At 42.9% G+C, this 12,509-nt stretch overlaps 1 protein-coding gene across 1 annotated transcript in view; it reads left to right on the forward strand.

Annotated features, from left to right (window-relative positions):
• The window catches only part of Fgf2 (fibroblast growth factor 2), a 60,784-nt gene that overhangs the window by 45,163 nt on the left and 3,112 nt on the right, over nucleotides 1–12,509 (forward strand). The gene's annotated exons all lie outside the window — the stretch shown is intronic.

The raw sequence follows: 12,509 nt of genomic DNA on the forward strand, positions 1-12,509 counted from the left end.
GAGAGTACATGAATCATGAGTCACCACAGTTAAAATTGCAGATGAACTCAAAACTGCTTCATTTTTGAAGATCGGAGTTCAGAGTCAGTTTTTCAACTGACAGTTTGAAACCGGAGCCTAATTCGTTAATGGCCCTAGAGTAATTGTATCCAGCTCCCTTGACCCTGGGAATGGGTGAGTGCTGTTACTAGGGTGCTGTAACACTGAGGACAATGCCACTCCCCCAAAGCCACCTTTCCTGCTGGGCCATTCCAGCCATTCTGGAACTGGCAGAAGGGCACACAGTGACAGATGGTCACTAGCCAGGGGGCTGTCCCTTTACTCATTGAAGCTCCCCTGAGTGCCACAATTCAAACAAAGCACTACTGAAACTTCACTCCTAGCTATTGCAGCACTTTTTGGCAGTCCTTCCTGGAAACTTCCAGGGCAAGGATGGTTGCCATAGTAACCAAGCCCCTTTTCTGCTCCACTGGTAAGACTTGGGAAACCTCTTAAAGGAGCCATGTGTTAATTTGGCACTAGAACAGTGTGGCTCTGGGCTCTATTTCATTTCAGTTTTTCTGGAGGAATGTCAGCAGCTATGGTATCAGTGCTGACATTCCTCTATTCTACACATCCTACCAAATGTTCAGGCAGCCATCAAGCTTCATTTGATGAATGAGGGTACAATTAATTTCCCCTTTTTCATGTTTTGAAACTGCATCTTAAGACTGCCATGAGCTCTTTCAATGATGCCTTGTCTTTGATAGATTTCTATTAACCCAATGGTTCTGTCTCTTGTATCTCAGGGACAACTCAAGTTATTTATTCACCCTTAAGCTTTTTCCATACCCAAAGCAACTTCCCAATGTACTGACCATTTTCCCTTGCTTTCTAAAGGGTCTCAATGCTTCTTGACAGATGGCATTAGCATTTTAATTGCCTCTTAACAGGCAAGCTTTGTTCATCTCTTTCCAGGCCTCAGGAGGTAAGACTTCTAAGCTTTCTACTCAGCCAGCAAACAGAAACTGTGACTTTGGATTCTGGCTTCATTCAGCTTTTTTACTGTCCCAATCTTTCTATGCCTCCCTTCTCTGGGCCTGCCTGCCTAGAGACCCTGGCATTCTGAGTCCCTGAGGGCTTTCTCCTACCTCATGCTGCATGGCTGAACATCACCCCTCTGCTATGAGCTACTGTTCTCAAGCAGCCCTTCTGAGTCAGGGAAAAAAACCAGCCATGGCCAATTGCTGCTGCTGCACTCCTGGTTCTGTTTACATGGTCTGTATTTGGGCTGAAAATCAAGATCAAGCTCTTGCTCTTTGCTATGGGAGGCTTTATCTTTCCTGAGCTCGCATTAGGACATCTGCATTACTGTTTGAGGGTGTACCTCTCTAATCAAACTCTCCATCTGACATTGTTCCCACAGTGGGTCACAGCTGCCTGCACACATATACAGACCAGCACTTGGTGCCAGAAACAAAAATCCCTTGGGGCTTCACTCCTGCCCCTCTTCCCCACCTCACCAGGTCAATAAAAAATAAAAATATTTTTTAAAAAATGAAACAAGAGCTTTTTCAGAGAGATCCCCCCCCCAACATAGATCTCCTTTGTCCTTGCTTGTCTCCTCCTCCCAGATGCAGAGTCCCTGACACTGCTATTGCTGCTCAGGCTCTCTGCTAGCCCCTTTCTGTTCTGGTGTTAGGGGCTTGCATCCATTTCTGCCTTGTTTGTATGGCCAAACACAGCCTCAGCTTTTCCCTGTGCTGCCATTGCAGCTACTGCTAGGGACTTAGACCCTGCTGTTTTCATTGCAGGGAGGATTTCAAAGCCTCCTCTACCCTCTCCATGCCAGGGCTCATCTCCCTGGTGTCTTGTCAGCCAGCAGCTTTCCCCCAGGTCACTCTGCCATGGCTCTGCCCTTGGGGATGCTTCCTGGTGACTGCAGGGACTTTGGTATCCCCAGAACACACTCAGACTCAGAGGTGCCTACTTCCTGGCCCTCCACTAATTGCTTTCTGAATGCTGGCTTGAAGAGGAGACACAGCTCTAATATTTAGGGCTTGTAATGCTCCAGGGGATTTTTGTGCTAGGGCAATTACAGGTGATTCTCCCATTCTGATAGATGTTTCCTCCAGGTGAGTCTAATTCTGCCTCTACAGAAGGAAAAGAGACCCAAAAGGCTTCCAATTTTTTGAGTAAGAGAACTTACTAAGTTTTCCCCAAGACTCCCGTTCCCTAAACTCAGCTTCATTGGAAACTGACCCTGATGGTATGATGTTACCAACAAGCATTTTTATCCAGTGGCACTGGAGCAGAGGGTTTTGTCTCACTCTTGTCTACCTCAAGAAAATTCTCTCTCTGCTGCTCAGGACTCAGATCTAAGCTGTCCACAGGTGAAAAGCCTCCACAGGAATCTTTTCCATCCTGTTTCCCTCATAGTATTTTTGCATTTTGACTTTGATTCTCTCCCAGGAGTTTGCATCCAGAGTTCCACAGTTGGAAAACCAAGGACACAGCTCCTCTGAACTTGTTGATTTTCTACATTACCCTAAGTTTTTTCCCTACACCATATGCCTATACCTAAGCCCTATATTTTTCCTAATTTTAATACACAGAAATTAAGAGAGAGAGAAACCTAGAGAGAGACTTGCTGCAGCGTGACTTCTACTACTTGTTTTGCCTTTTCTTTCAGCTGCTCTGCTTTCTCTGTATACAGCTTTACCCCCAAATAGAATACCATCACCTTTACTTTTTCATATTCATAACTGGACATGTCCCACTGCTTCTGCAATGCCTCCTACTCTCCTTTCCCCAAGTCCCTAGTCCAGGCACCACCTGTGGAGGCCAACTCCCACTTTTACCCAGGGTACTCTTGAGGAGAGAGGGATGAGAAACTTGTACATAGAATGATAGCAGAGATTGAGACAGACAAAAACACAGGATTGCTTTGAGAAGACCTGGATCAATATCCACTGGTCCCTTCTGTTTCTTCAAAAGGGCTTTTTATAACAATGTCAAGGGGTGGGGCAAAAGACCTTCCCCTTGATAGATCAAAACATACTGCCCTTCTAAACACCTGATAACCATGCACATGGTCAAGTCATCCCCTTATGCAGCCCTGCTAGGTAAAGCAAGCTCAGATCTTAGTAGGAAACCCCTGTGGGCCTCCAGAGCTTTCTTTCATTTGCTTTGTGCAGTTCTTTATTAGCATTGGTACTGAGTCTTTGTTCAGGTTTTATGTGCATCACTTAATCTTCATATTCCCCTAGGTAACAGCATTCTCTGCACTTCATGGACTTTAGGACTCAGGGAGGGACACAGTACATGTGAGGTCAAGGCCAAGCATTCTGCATTCACATTGGCTCCAAATCACTACAAGTTGGACTTGGCAGGATAATTGACAAAGTTGTCTGCAAGGCCCATAACTTTCATTTGGTTACTAAAAGTAATGTAAGATCCTCTACAAGAGTAGCCCATGCTCATAGTGTACAGTATGCCAGATGTGTTAGACAGCAGCCTTAGAGAGCTGAGTATCATGTGTTCTCTGCCCCTAATGGGTCCTCTGTGAAGGAAGGCAGAGGAAGTACTGGTGTAGTGTGGGGTACTTTATTGGGTTCCTTCTGTATTTCACATATATGCATAGTGTACATACATGAGAAGGTTAGAAGTATTATGATGTGAGGGGTAATTTAGGGAAGAAAGGGGCCAGCTTGTGTAGAATGCAGGGAGGTGACTTCTACATAGGGTGTTAAGTGAGAAGGATCCCAGGCAGAGGTAGAGCGGAAGCTGTGAATACAAGAGGCCACTTAACACATCTCTAAAATTACAAGCAACTCACCACAGCCAGAGTGTGAACTGGAAAGGACAAAACTCAATAAAATGGATGAAAGAGGCTGGAAAGGCAAACAGCCAGGCCTGCCTTCAAGTCTTACATCATGTTAACCATGCTCACTGTGAGGCTGCAGAGTTCCCAGGCCAGTAGAGTTTGACTCTGGGTGAGAGCACACTGACAGCATTGCAGAGTGCCTTATAGGAGCCTGGGAGTGGTGCGGAGGCTAATCAGATTGAAGAGGACACACTGCTATGGCCAGAACAACTGTGGGCATCACAGAGACCTGGGAAGGAGGGTAATGGCAAACAGAGGCACAAGACTCTGGGTTCACTTTAAGAATGAGCACTGTTTATGTTTCCCATATATGGTGTAGCTAGCTGCTAGAGAGCACTGCAAGCGGCCCTTGAGCAAACTATCTTTTCCCCCTTTATCCGAGTTTTCCTCCCTGCCTTGTGGCCATGTTTTGTGCTGGAGGACATTCTTCCTAGGCTTTATCTGCAATTTTCCATAGTCACAGGGCCACTTCTGGGTCAGGGTTTGTGCCTGAGAAAGGAACTGCAGACTATCTGGACCCCACCAAAACCCAAGCAGTGTTTGCTTTGTTTTGGTCATAACTGGCTGTGCACTGCACTAGCCCTGTAGCCTTGAGGCTCCATCTTTTCTCTTGTTTTAACCTGGCTCAGTGAACGCCTTACAGGGATGTGACTGGATCACAGGGAGCCTATATGACAATCATGAAAGGAACTGGTCTCAAGAACAAAAGCTGGATGGCTGGTTCATCTGCAATGATTAGAAAGTCTGCGGTTGTCAACAGCTCCGAGATGGAAGTTGCCCACCTGCCCACCGCCATCTCTGTGGTGACTGGGTTACAAACGAGAGGAAAGAAGTTAAAGATGATAGAGGTGGAAATGGAGCTGTTCATTTTCTGACCTTTTCTCTTGACAAATAGGTGTCAGGCTTCATAATGTACTAAAAACGAGGCAATGTTTCCAGTCCCTTCCTCAGCAAAGAAGTGTTGCAAGGTGAAGGCCATCCTGCCTTGCTGAGTCTCACTAGATTTCTATCCCCTTAGTGCATGCCAACTCTTCCTGATGCAACAGATTGCCATCAAGTTGATAGAATAAGAGTTAGTTTAGTAAAATTAAGACATTTGTCACAAACTCTCAGCTGGGACAAAGTCCAACTGTTACACACACACACACACACACACACACGGACAATTCAAGATTTGTCAGGCTTTTCTGAGGAGGGCACCAGCCAGATCAGCTGTGGTAACAGCTGGTGTGTTCCAGCCCCGTTAGAGGGCCCAGTCCTGCCAAGTCATGAGCTAATCTCTGGCCTTAGCATTTAGTTCGGATGACTGGCTGCCATGCATTCTCAGCAAATCCCTCTGCTCTGCTGGTCAGGGTGGACTGCCATTCCTTGAAGAAGTGAGTGCTGTACCTCACAGCAGGAGAGATGCCGATGGCCATGCCAAGGGGCCTTTCTCCCTGAGTCAGATCTGCCAATATTGAGCTGTCAACAGTAGTGACTTCTGGAGGAACTCCAGAGTGTTGATCAGGAGCCATCATTTGGGGATCTGAATGTGCCTCATATCTAGAAAAGCTGCTTGTAAGCTTGTGCCTGTCCAGGCTTAAGTCTGCCCACCTTCTAGCTGGTCCCACATCACCCCATGTGTAATGGCAACACAGGATTGCTGTGAATGTCACCCACTGAATGAAAAAGAGGACATGGCCGCTTCTAGGTATAGTAGAGAAGGATTATTGTAGATACAAGGAGAGAACACCCAGAGGCATCTGGAAGAGTCCAGACTAAATATGACCAGCAGAACAGACCAGGCCATGCAAGGACATGGAGGGTAGAGAGAGCAAGAGAGGAAGAGAAGAGCAAGGGGAGCAAGTGAGGGGATCAGGAGCTAAGAGCAGAGGGCCAAGAGAACCTGGAAGGAGGCCAAGAGGCCAAGACAGAGCACACGGTCGAAGTGGCTGGGTTATATAAAAGAGAAGCTGGGGAAAGAGAAGGGAAGCTCAGAGGCTGGAGAGGTTTAGAGTAGGGGTAAGAAGGGCTGAGAGGAGCCAGGACTCTGTAACAGGTATCTGGTACAGGGAGAGCCTGGTAGTCAGGGTCCATTCTGATATGTTAATAGGCTCCTTGGCCATTTGTCTTGAGTTTCTTTGGGACCTAACACCCACTCTGTGATTCCTGTAGTGTTCCCAAACACTCATCCTCTTGGAGACAACATGCTATCATGCCTGTCAATGGAAGGCTTTTTAAATGTGAGTCTGGGCTCAGACTCAGGTCCTCATGCTCACATGGCAAACACTTTACCAGCATTTCTCCAGTTCTTGAAAACATTTTTAAAAGAGACTTTCCTCTTTTCAAAGCTAAGGAATACGTGTCCAAATAGTAGCTGTACCTCACTGCAAAGACCTGTATTTGGAGTTTGGAGTTGGAGTTCTTTGATAGAGGACAGGCTTCTTATTCAGTTTTTTTGTTTTGTTTTGTTTTGTTTGTTTGTTATTTTATTTGAGACAAGGTTTCCTCTGTGTATCCATGGCTGCCCTGGAACTCACTCCATAGACCAGGCTGGCCTTGAACTCAGAGAGATACCTGCCTCTGCCTCTTGACTGCTAGAATTAAAGGCGTATGCCACCGCCGCCACCACCACCACCTGACCTATTTGAGGGGTTTTAAGAGTGAAACGAATGCTACAACATAGAAAAGTAGGGAAAGAGTATTTTAAGGTTCAGTATGCAGCTTGAAAATCTGCATTGATCAAATTTGTCAGAAATAGCTTTAAAAACAAAGCTGCATCACTGTAAAAAGATGAAATGCTATATTGAATGCAGAAAGTACGACCAAGTGAGAATTACTGCCCTTAGAAGCCATTTCCAACAATTCTCCACAGCCTTTTTATAAGATTGAGACCACATTGGCTCTTAACTTTGCCCATTTGTGGTTTTTATTTGGTTCTGAAATGCTCAACATGATTACTTACATCACATCTGTTTTTAATTCTCAGAAGTGGTACGATCAAATGCATTTTGAGATTCCTATTGAGCAAACTTCTTCATAAGCCAAATTGCAGAAATCAAAGTACTGTAAATGAGTAAACAACTCAGAAAACAGAGCATGGGTAAGTGGCCTTAATGTTCAAATCTAAAATTGAGCTGAGGACCAGAGCCAGTGTGCAAACAGGAGAGGCACTGGGAAGCCCTGGGGCCTCTTGCTGTGTCACAGACTTTTCTAACTGTGAAGCTCATAGGGCCCAGTGAAGAAGGGACATAGAGAAGGGACAGAACTTGGTCAGAAACTGTGCACATTAGTTAGGGGGTGAGGCAAAGCTAGAACCCTTGCTGGCTGGCTGGCTGGAAGCCATGGTGTCATGAATGTCAGTCAGGGTAGTTAGACTCTTGGAAAGCACCATCTTTTAAGTTTCCTCAGAGAGTCTGTAGTCAGTACAGTTAAACCACAGTCATATTTCAACTCAAAGCTGGGTTTCTCTGGCCCTGTTTCTCTCCTACTCAGATTCTGCAACATCAGTGTATAACCTACCTAAAATATTTATTTTATTTGCTCATTAATTTAGCAGATATTTATTGATCACTTACTATGTGGCAGGCATGGATGCTGCAACAGATATACTAAATCAAAATTTTCACATGGGATTTATAGGAAAGATATCACTGCATAGCAGTTTACTCTTTTGTTTTATTTTGTTTTGTTTTGAGACAGGGTTTCTCTGTAGCTTTGGAGCCTGTCCTGGGCTAGCTCTGTAGACCAGGCTGGCCTCAAACTCACAGAGATCCACCTGACTTTGCCTCCTGAGTGCTGGGATTACAGGCGTGCGCCACCATTGCCTGGCTGCAATTTACTCTTTTAATATACTAGTTTTATTAATTCTTTGAGCATTCCTTATATTTTGATCATATTAATTCCCTATTCCGTCTCCTAACTTCTCCAAGATCCATCCCCACCTTCCCATTCCCTACCAACTTTATATTGTTTTTTTTTTTTTTTTAAATTCACTCAGTTCAATTTATGCTGCTCATATACTCCTGGGTGTGGAGTTGCAGCAGCTGGGAAAGCAGTTCACTCTTAAGGGATGATGCATTTTAAGGACATAAACTAAAGGGACATACATACACATAATATAAATGTAAACAGCTTGTGTCTGTGGGTGGTAGAGATTAAAAAAATCACTCAAAAACAGCTTAAAAATCAATTAGTTGCTTTTATTTTGTAACTAGAGATTACATTCATTCCCTGGAGAAATTATTTTCTGCACATGTATGTGTGATGGAGGTGGTGGTAGGGTGTGCAAGTGTGTGCAGGTGCATGTAGAGGCCCAAGGTTGACCTCTGTCATCTTCCTTGACCACCTTATGTATCAAGGCATGGTGTCCTGGCAGGTTCATGTGGATTTGACACAAACTATAGTCATTTTGGAAGATAGAATCTTAACTGAGAAAATGCCTCCACCAGATCAGCCCACATACAAGCTTATGGTATATTTTCTTGGTTGCTGATTGATGTGGGAGGGCCCAGCTTACTGTGGGCAGTGCTACCTCTGGGCTGATGGTCCTTAGTGCTCTAAGAAAGCAGACTGAGCAAGCCATGAGGGGGCAAGTGGGTAAGCAGCATCCCTCCATGGCCTCTGCTTCAGCTCCTGCCTCTAGACTCCTCTCCTGACTTCTCTCAGTGATGGACTGTAATATGGAACTGTAAGCTAACATAAACCCTTTCCTCCAAAAGTTGTCTTTGATCATGGTGTGTTATCACAGCAATAGAAACAATAACTAAGACACAAGGTTTCTTGCTGAATCTGGAGCGACTTGGGCTAGTTTGACTAGCCAGCTTGCTCTGGGGAATCTTTGTCTCCCATGTGCTGGGCTTACAGGTGGCCACCACTCCCACCTGGCATTTATGTGGGTTCTGGATACCTCAACTTTCATCCTCATCCTTGCATAGCCAGCACTTTATCCACTAAGGCATCCCTCCAGATGGAGGGGTTCTTTTGGGGTACCATTAGCAGTTCTAGGGCTAGTCTTTTTGCGTTCCTTGTGTTTTGTCTTTGTCATCAGTTTTACGTACTTAGGGTGGACAGTCTGGTGCAGGTATATAATAATCACATCAGGATACATTTTCTTAAAAATACAATTTGTTTTTATAACAGTTTTAAGTTTGCAGGAAAGTCAGGAAGATAGCCCACTATGTTTCTCTATTCAGAGCAACTGGCTGCCTGTCACACTGTGATAGTAGGAGCTAAAGTCCATACTGACTTACAACACTTTAATTTTCTCATGAAGATCCTATTCCAGGCCAGATTTGGTCATCATGTCTCTGTAGTTTCCTCTAGACAGTGACCATTTCTTAGACTTTCCTTATTTTTCATTACGTTGACATTCAGGAATTTTTAGGATCTTCCAGTTTGGGATTTTCTGGTGTTTTTCTTGTGGCTAGACAGATTTCTGAAAGTTTGAGAGGACAACCACAAAGTACAGACTTCATCATTTGACTGAGAGAGTGAGTGTCTCCACTCTGAAGTTAGTCTTTCCTCTCCTTGGAAACGGAGTCACTAAGCAGGAGTTAAGGGATGGAGTATCATAAAGAAGTCACCATGCAGCTGTTCACATGTAGGGGAGGTGTGTTGCAGGTAGGAAGTCACCATGCAGCAATTCACACCTAGGGGATGGTGTATTGCAGGTAGGAAGTCACCATGCAGCAATTCACACTCAGGGGATGGTGCATTGCAGAAAGGATGTCACCATGCAGCTGTTCACACCTAGTGGATGGTGTGTTGCAGGTAGGGTGTCACTATATAGATTACACTATGGTGGTTTTGCTTTATGTCATTGAGGGTGGGAGTGTTACCTACATACATTTTTTTTTTAGTTTATGTTGGAAATTTGTCTATTCTCCATTTACTCTTCAGTTCAATAATTTTTATAAGTGTTTAGCCAAAGACTGATTTTGTTGCTGAAATGTTTGGGAACTCTTGCATTTGGCTCTGTGCTCTTGATACCTCTCAATGTATTTATTTTGAGCACTCCATCACTTCTTGGGCACCAAGACTCATGTAAATCCCCCATTGTAACCTGGGGTGATACATTTCTCCAAGGAGTCTTATTGCTTTTATTAGAAAGTGGAATCATACATGATTAGTGTGCTTGTTGCTTTTGGAGCTGTTGTTGCTTCTAAGCTCTGTCAGAGATTTGTATGTTACTAACTTTATACACATATGTATAAATATCTATCTAGCCATCTGAATCTGTGTTATACTAAAGAAACATGGGTCTCAGCCATGATCTGGAATATTCTAGCCCTCTTCCTTGCTTGGCTCTTACCCACTCCAACAATGCCTTGGTCATGGAGTCTCTTTTCAGCAATAGAGAAGTAACCAAGACAAATGGTTTCTTGTAATTATTGTATGTTGTACTATATGGCATTCCAAATTCACTAGTATTTTTCAAAATCCCATTCTGTATTTATTAGTGAGGGGAAATGGTCAGTGGTTAGGAGCATTTGTTCTTTCAAAAGACCCAAGTTTGATTCCCAGCACCCATATGTGGCTCACAGCCATTGGTAGTTTCAGTTCTAGAGGATCTGATGCCCTTTTCTACTTCTGAGGGCACATACATACATACAGGCAAAACACTCATACACATAAAATAACTAAATCTATAAAAATATTAAAGTGGAACCTAATATACTTATTAATACAAAAATATATTTACATATTTATACATCTTGAATTTATTTGTATGTTTTAAAATACCCATGTTATGGTGTCAAAAACCAGGAACTAACACTGAGATACTGCAAAATAAAAATTTAATAATGGCCAGGCCATATTTTCAGTCTCCCATTGTAGGAGAATGAAAATGGCCTAGATTAAAGGCAGAGTAGTCTCTTTATACCAAGCAAGCAAGTGATTAAAAGTGGAATTTTTGGGGTTGGGGATTTAGCTTAGCGGTAGAGTGCTTGCCTAGCAAATGCAAGGTCCTGGGTTCGGTACTCAGCTCCAACAAAAAAAAAAAGTGGAATTTTGCAGTTGTTTTTATGATCAGGGAAATGTATAAGTTATAGGTTTATGGCCAGACATTTAACGTGCCACAAAACATCTTATGGTCAGTCAATTCTCAGAACAGTGGAAACAATTTATAATGTGTAATTCACAAGATTATTGAGGAAGAACCAGTCTAACATCATTAACTAAAAAGAAAATGGAGCCCACTGTGTCTTAATATACATGGTATGGATATGGTTTTCTATATGAGTACCATTTGGTTGACATGTATATTTATTAAGAAGGCAGTGATTTTTTTCCTGTTTTCTTTTAAAGTGAATAGTTGATTCCCCATGGCCCAAGGTGACACTGTAAAGTTTATTTCTGAACATTTCCCTAAATAATGTGATAGCTTTTTAGACTCCATTACTTATATTATTTCCAGACCCAGATATCTGAAAGCTATTTTGTGTTTCTCATACAGGCAAATAGAAACTAAAAGGCAGCATCCCTTTTCTTCCTATTTAAAATGAAAATTGCAGAAACCAGTATGTTGTAGATTGCTTATTCCTCAGAAACGAGTACATCCAGCTGGGTGTTGGTGGCACACGCCTTTAACCTCAGCATTCAGAGGCAGAGGCAGAGGCAGGTGGATTTCTTTGAGTTTGAGGCCAGCCTGATCTACAGAGTGAGTTCCACGACAGCCAGGGATACACAGAGAAACCCTGTCTCAAAACACAAAAAACAAACAAACAAGCAAGCAAAAGAAACCAGTACATCCTGAATTTCTTATTCTCCAGAAACCAGTATGTTCCAGATTGCATATTCTTCAGAAATTAGTATGTTATAGACTTTGTTCTTTCTTACTGACTGGCATTTGGTGATTGTCAATCTCACACCATCCACTGTTTCAGAGTATTTGATTTTTAATTATAAATACTTAGCCGATAGCTCAGATTTATTACTAACTAGCTCTTACAACTTAAATTAACCCAAATTCTCCCTTTTTGTCTAAATAAAAAAGGAAGGTTTTAACTTTAATATAGTAAAATTATGTACGATGAAGAGTTATCAAGTAAGAATTCAGTTACAATATCCAGTCCATTTGTATTTGGTAAACCCTCTTCAAATGATAATAAACTTCTATAATCCATCTTTTGGGAATGTGGGTGTCATTCTCTAGATTACTTCCTGCTGTTTATGGGTGCTGGTGTCTTTGGGAGAAACTTAAGAAAACCAGGATAATTGTTAGATTTTAACTGGAGTAGTTTGTGGGGCTGGATCATCTCAGTCAACAGCCTTGAAGCTGTTTTGGATGCAGAACTCTGAGGAAACTGCAACAGAGGCACTATGAGAGGCTGGATCACCTGGGCTATCCCTTTTCATTGGTGTCTGGTCCCCCTGCTCTGAAAATACATAAACTTTTAAGGCCACATACATTACATACATTACAAGTATGGAATATGTGGATGTATAAGTCAGTAAAAGATGATTTTTTTGTTGTATGTTTGAGTTGGTAAATATCTGTTACATGTTTTATAGTTTTTCTAGGTTTATTTCTTTATATCTACAGCCAGGATTTTCAGGGGTCTTCCTTGATCAAACCTGATCATCTCTAACCTGGAATGAATCCATAGCCTCTCATTTCCTGTGGAAATAAAAGCATAACCTCTCCCACAAAGCAACACAC

Source organism: Onychomys torridus, chromosome 6 (genome assembly GCF_903995425.1).
Source record: "Onychomys torridus chromosome 6, mOncTor1.1, whole genome shotgun sequence".
In the NCBI taxonomy this organism is placed as follows: Eukaryota; Metazoa; Chordata; class Mammalia; order Rodentia; family Cricetidae; genus Onychomys; species Onychomys torridus.